Genomic DNA, 7,378 nt, shown 5'->3' with positions numbered 1-7,378 from the left:
ACATTTCATAATTTAAAAGTTTAGTTCAGAAGTATCGAATCGGTATCGATATCGACGATACTGCCTTAAAAAATATCGGTATCGTATCGAAAACAAAATAAGTGGTATCGCCCATCTCTAGCCTCTATTTGATTGCGTCACGTCATTGTTCAGTACAATTTATTCGGTCTTTTTGCTTATTCGGCAATAATAATTTCAGTTGCCGAACATTCGGTGCATCCTTAATTCAAATAGCTCCGAGCCTCCGATACGTTTTGTGATCTGAGCCGACTCATTTTTGCCCCAAGTCCCCATGGCCAGGGGAAGGCTAAGCCCCAGCCTTACACACGCTCCGCCTATGGTTCTTTACTCTGAACAGTTAGATTAACACTGATAAGAGATAAGGGTTAAATGTCAAACTCTGAGGCAGTGTTAATTTGTTAACACTTAAAAATGGGGTGTGAGAATTATATAAACACCCAGGATAGTGTTGAAATGAACTCTCACAGAGTTAAATTAACACTGGTGGTTTTGCTGTGTGTGTGTATATATATATATATATATATATACACATATATACACATGTATTCAACGTATCTTATGGATTCAGAAGATTTGGTACCTACTGACGTAATGACACAGTGCCATGCTCGAATTTCCATTGTAAACCTACCCGTACCACTCAACTTAGAAAACTATTACAAGCTTACCGTTGTGAATCGAGCTAAAGTAAAGTAAGGCGATAGTTTAACACTGGCTGGTTATGTACTTGCTCAAAAAATTATTTTGGATAATTAACCAAAAAAAGTTACGGACTGCAGCTTTAAATGAGATGCATGCCACTTTCCTGAATTACAATATATAAATTAATTTAATGCCGCAATCGACACTGTCTATTCATATTCACTTTGTTAGCAACAGACATAATAGATTTAATTTGTTTGTGCAGGGTCATTTTTGCCCCAAGTCCCCATGGCCAGGGGAAGGCTAAGCCCCAGCCTTACACACGCTCCGCCTATGGTTCTTTACTCTGAACAGTTAGATTAACACTGATAAGAGATAAGGGTTAAATGTCAAACTCTGAGGCAGTGTTAATTTGTTAACACTTAAAAATGGGGTGTGAGAATTATATAAACACCCAGGATAGTGTTGAAATGAACTCTCACAGAGTTAAATTAACACTGGTGGTTTTGCTGTGTGTGTGTGTGTGTGTGTGAAAATGATTTTGGATAATTTTCAACCAAAAAAGTTACGGACTGCTGCTTTAAATGCGATGCATGCCACTTTCCTGAATTAAAATATATAAAACCTACAAATAACCCAATTGAAGGTGGAAAAATCCAAAAGTGGGAAATGTTGTGGAATTGATACAAACTGAAAACAAGGAGTGTGCTTCTGACATACCCATCTAAAATCATACATTTACCAGCAGGTCCCCACCCTGGTCCAGAAGACTGTCAAGGCATATTGGGAAACAAATTTAAAGCCGATAAATTCTATTTGGTGATGCAAGGAGAAATAAAACTACTCCTTTGAAGTTATACAACATATAGAAAGCAATAAGTTCACAACATAAGATGCATACAAAATATCTGCAGTGCTTCAGGGAAGTGGGTGTTCAAGTAGAACGCTTGCGGCAGAGACTCCGATTGGCGAAACAATTTATAGCATCATTGCCAATGGATTCCACTTAATTCTTTAAACTGAGCTTAAACCAAGGCTGTGTTCGAAATTCCATATACTATCATACTACTCTTACTATTGCTGTAGTATGTATGCTGTGCATAGTATGCACATTTTCTGTATGCATCATACAACTCGTACTATATTGCAGTATACTGTGTGTATACTGTGAATAGTATGTGAATTTTCTGTATGCGTGGAATGCCCGGATTACCTGCTACATTTGCTGAAATTTGATGTATGCATCTGAAGACGCTGCATGGGATACTTTTTCCCCAGAACGCAACGTGCTCCATGTGACGTTTCACCTTCAAACACGTGAGTGAACTGGAGACGGGGAATAGTAATAATTATAAATGTAAGACTTGTATATGTAAGTTACTTATATACATATTGTACATGTAAACTACAAACTCTCGCCGTTTATCTAAAAACAATATCGTTAGTAGGACATAAATTGTACTTTAAGCTCTGCAGCACGTTTCTGAAGTCAAATGATGACACCTTTCTCTATAGCGCTTCATACAATACAGATGGTTTCAAAGATATTTAATAATAATAATAATAATGCAATATAATATATAAATAAAATATATAAATAAAAATAATTTCAGTTATGCAAACAATTCAATTCCCCTGTCAAGCAGAAAGAAACGGAGAGTATTTACTCGAAGGACAAATAGACCAATTTGTTGGCAGAGGCTATTTACATTAACTCCGCCCACCAATGCCTGGCTGTGATAAATAGCACTGCAAAAGACACGGGTATTTCTGCAGTATCAGTGGTGCAGCGAAAACGTGAGCAGTTTGCTTTTGACGCGATTGATCCGCGTTCGATTCTGGCTTGTCAAACTTGTGCGTCTCCTTCCCCCCCCCCCATCACATACCAGATCAGAAATGAATTTATTTTCAATAAAATTAGGTAAATATTTGAAGTGGAAATAAAACACCTTAATACATTGTGTAAGCTTAGCTGCAGGTAGGTTTGTCCCAATAAAGTGGCATTCATCTAATAAAGTTTGATAATTTACACTCAATACATGTTATTGCATACTGTTCTATAATGTACTACAGAACTGAAGTATAAATATCTGCCACCTAACTACTATTTACATGCCTGTTGCAAAAGAAAAGGCTGCCCATTTTAGTGTAAACAGAATTTCATTATTTGCACTAGCATAACTAGACTACACTTTCCACTTAAAGGCACTATGCAATTTTCACCTCTAGAGGGCACCTTTCAAAATAAACAGACAAAGGCGTAGTGGGATGACACAGTGACTGTGGAATCATGTGACTTTCTACAAAACCGAGGGGTATGACATCATTGGCAGGCGACACAATGACACTATGGACAGTCCGTGTCACTAGTTAAAAATTGCTTATTTCTCTACTATTTGGTTTCTGAATATTTTAACAAAAAAAAAAAAAAAACAACCCTTACATGGTGCCTTTAGTGTAATTGCCAAAAATAGTTCAATTAAAGACAGCTCAGGGATTCAGTTCTGTCCAATATGTAAATTTCGATTATGAAATATTCAACTGGGCAATATAGCATGTTTACTACTATGAAGCCTTAACAAGCCTTTGTAAAAAGAATGGTTAGCACAATTGTTTGTAAAGCCCAGTTCACACTGCCAGCGACTTTTTCGCTGCATGTCACTAGACTCCTGCTGTGAAGACGCTTGTGGGCGTTCCCACTGCTGTAGCGCTAATGTTATTGGTAGACTGCACGTCTGGACATATCTGGACTTTTACATTTAGCAGATGCTTTTATCCAAAGCGACTTACAAATGAGGACAGTCTTGCAAGTGCAGTGACGAATCCCGGTTAGTCTAACGCAGCAAGTTGCAATCACAAACTGTATATTGCCGGTAAAACCAAGATATCATTCTATTTTGACTAGGAATTGGACTTAAAAGAAATGAGTACCATTCCGCTGTTGGAGTGTTATATAAACTACAGTGCTTGTGCATTAAACCATTAACCGCTGCTAAACTGCATCAATGTAATTAACTCGAACCATCAATGTAGGAATCAAACTCACTTAAAGCCAACGGTTTTTCTACACATCATTTTTTTTATGTATGTGGTTAGTCAAATCATATAAAACCGTGAAATCGCTCCGGAAATCAGTCCGGTCTTGCCTGCATTCGAAACGGTGACGTGTGAGCGCCACTGACAGATTCTTCACGCCTGTTGGTTGTCGCTCGTGAAAGTCACTGTTCACTTGCATAAAGTTAAACTCTTAACTTGTCGCTTGACACACCCACATTCTGTCGCCAACGGTCAGTCGCTCGTGTCACCAGCGCTCCATTGAAAAATGAATGGGAGCATGTCGCGGTGTGTCGCTGGCAGTGTGAACGGGGCTTAAGGCAACAACCTTGACAGCTGTGCTGAATTAATGTTCAGTGTTTGACATGAAAACACTTAAGCATACTACTCTGAAACATTTGTTGCCTAGTATACTGTTTCACGATTATTTATTATTAAAAAAAAAAAAAAAAAAAAGGGTAGTAAAGCCATTTTGAACACAGCCAATGTTCACAGGTCTGTCTTTAAAGGTAAAGTTAATTACCCTACTGAGAATAGAGAGCTTTTTCTTCTAGAAAGAGAATGGGTACAGTAGGACTACCAGTTTCCCCACATTTACAGCACATTCAAGTCCAAATGGGTTAAACTAGACAGGAACACAATACATTTCTCCATTTATTGAAAACCAGCTACAAGTTTTTCCATTTACTGAAAACCAGCAAAAGTCTTCGGTTGCTCTTGAACCATTACAGGACCGAGTGAGGCCTTGCCTTCCCACTGAATGCCTAGTAAGCAAATACCCAAGTTAAGTAGAGCACTTGAAGTGTCAAAAGCAATCTTAAAAGTAGCTACCCACAAGTTGAGTCACAGCAACCACAAGCCTGGTGGTTCCCATCAGCAGCAAGCCACCTGCAACAAGAAAAATCAGACACGGCACCTTCAACATGTTCTTAAGTAGCATGAACATACCCGTTGCAAAAGGAACAGGATTTGCGGAGAGCATCACTGGGTGCAGAAGCAAGAGTGGCCTTCACAATACACGTTATATAGATCTGCAAGACGCAGTTAAGAGGTCACAAAACCAAATCAGATGGGAAGAGAAGTCAAATTAAGTCAACATAGTACGTACAGAAGGACTGTATCCTCCCTGGAACATGAAGGCCTCCAGCTGGAACCGGATCTGGTCTTCCTGGGTTCGAGGCATGAAGCGGGAGCTGGAAGCCGTAGCCTTGGCATCCACAAGGCACCTGATAAGAAGCGACAAAGAACTCGATGGCATCGAGTCACTAGACCTTACCCTAATTCTCAGGGACAAAGTTGTGAAAGCAGCTCAAGTGCATTGTGCATGCATCAAGTGCCATAACCCATGCTGCATCCCAATGTGGCTACTTACACTATGCCCTTAAAGTATGTACTCTTTAGGTGAAAAGGTACAGTTTTGAGTGTAGTAGAATAGGCAAGCTTTGGGACAAGCTCACGTCATACAACTGCGTCTTTAACAGACCGCTCCGTCACGTAGTTACACGCACCCTCTCACTAAACTGGCCTGTTAATCGGTTTGTTTGTTAACATCCTCCACATTGCATTTCCTACAATATTGAGAGAAGTAGCACGTTGATCTGCCAGCCGTGGGTCTTTGGGTGGAGAACCACTTTTTTTTTTTAACCATAGAATTTGCACTGCAAATTGCATTTTATACCACCCCACCATATACGACCCTACCCAGCCCCAACAAAGCAGAGACATCCTGAAAAAAAAAAAAAAAAAAAAAAAAAAAATAAGGGGTATACATGTATACCTCCACTCAATCAACGTCTAAGATTTGTAAATTAAATGTGATAAATTGTTGCCATTTTAAAAAAATTAATAAAAAATTCCCCCCCTACCTCTGATATTGTACTTAATTCAAGTTTAAAAAAAAAATAAAAAAAAAAAATAAAAAAAAGCCAAACTGAAATAGAGGGGGGGTTGAGGGGAGGTCCAAGATAACCGTATTCTGCGCCTAGCAAGAAGAGATGCAAAAGCTATGACGTTAGCCTGTCTCCGGCTTAAAGGCTGACACCGAGAAGGAACACCAAAGACTGCAATCAAAGGGCAAACAAACAATTAACTCGACCCCTAGGACATCAGACACTATTTTAAAGAAAGAATTCCAAAGGTTTCACAACTTGGGACAAAACGCAAACATATGACCAAGGTTACATGGTGAAAGTTTACGTTTATCACACAAATCTGAAACATTTTAAGTTTTGCCTTTGAAAGATGAGCTCTGTGAATAGTTTTAAATTGTATAAAGCAAAGTCTAGCACACAAAGTAAAAGGTACATACATTGAGGATGACTACTGGAGTAGAGTATTAGACAAACGAGGTCAAGTTCCTCTTCCCAAGCCCTGATTTTAATGCTGTGAGAATTATCCTTTGACAGGATAATTGCATATATCTTAGAGAATCCCACCCATATGAAGATTGTTTAAATGCCTCCTTGAACTCGGCTCATTTTTGAATGATGCATTTAAAAGGTTAATGGCCAAACAGATGTTTATAAAAGGCTAGAAACTGTCAGACAAAGGCTGAAATCTCCTGTGCAAGTGCATCTTGCACTAAATCGTTACAAACAGTTGACAATAGACAGACCATACAATTAAACAAATTCCTGGGGTTTTTAGTTTACGTGCATCTTATTCAGTTCTAGAACAGATTGATGTACAAAAGGGATTTAATTTCGCTCAATTCAATCTTGGGACCTTGTATCGACAAATTGATGTAGAAGCACAAACTCATAATGCAACACATGACTAGGGTTAGAAACCATATTGGCCAGCCTTAAGGGGTTCTTATGATGAAAAATAACCTGTCAAGATACTGTCCTACCATCTTTGAACAGATTTTTATTTGGTTGACATTGTTGCACAATAAATACCACTAAATATTTGTTCGGGGTTAAAGGTTAGTTGCCAGATTAACCAAAACAGTTATCTAAAACCCTCTACTTAACCATTAGCCGCACACACCATGTTTGTGGCTTAACTCTTCATTCACGTTTGTAGATCTGAACAATCTTTCACCAAAGGGCAATGGATTGTGGGCAATTTTAGCCATTAGAGTGCACTGACCCACATTTAAAATTGGAAATACCATCCAGGGACTTTTGGCATACTCTTTTCAACATGCTATGCTTTAGGACACTTATTTTACTCGCATACTATTTAGGATGCGACATTACGAACTCCGTGATGAGAAGCACTTACCAAGAGGAACTTACAAAACCTCTAGTCACTCGATGGTTGACTCACCCTAATTCTCAGTGACCAAGTGGTCACAGAACAAACACCATAGAATAAAGTGACTTTACCCATGATTCTCAATGAAGGAATATCTCGGAAGAGCATTCACATCAGGTACTTGGGTGGCCACACAGCAGTCCACAAACACACGCAGTGGGACATGGTTGTACACCTTCACAGATGCCTCAATATTAACAACATCACCCAGGAAGTACAAGTTTGAAGGCCTCTGATAGGACCAGTCATCTGCAAGAGGAAAGAACGGCTTGGGCACAGTCTCATTAACAAGGCTTAAGATCTAAAAGAAACTGCACAAACCCATCATGAGCTTCAGGGAGAACAGCAGGACTTCCTCGCCAACCTCCGTTGAGGCATAAGGGACCCAAGTTGGCCTCAA

General features: G+C 39.2%; 1 pseudogene; it reads right to left on the bottom strand.

The window, feature by feature from the left end:
* Positions 1 to 4,367: 4,367 nt before the first annotated feature.
* LOC107727390 (zona pellucida sperm-binding protein 3-like) overlaps positions 4,368 to 7,378 on the bottom strand; it is a 5,652-nt pseudogene continuing 2,641 nt past the window's right edge.

This window comes from Sinocyclocheilus rhinocerous, unplaced genomic scaffold, assembly GCF_001515625.1.
Source record: "Sinocyclocheilus rhinocerous isolate Xijiao unplaced genomic scaffold, SAMN03320098_v1.1 scaffold1328, whole genome shotgun sequence".
In the NCBI taxonomy this organism is placed as follows: domain Eukaryota; kingdom Metazoa; phylum Chordata; class Actinopteri; order Cypriniformes; family Cyprinidae; genus Sinocyclocheilus; species Sinocyclocheilus rhinocerous.
Note: the sequence above shows the minus strand (reverse complement) of the source record. Positions and strands in the feature narration are given on the sequence as shown.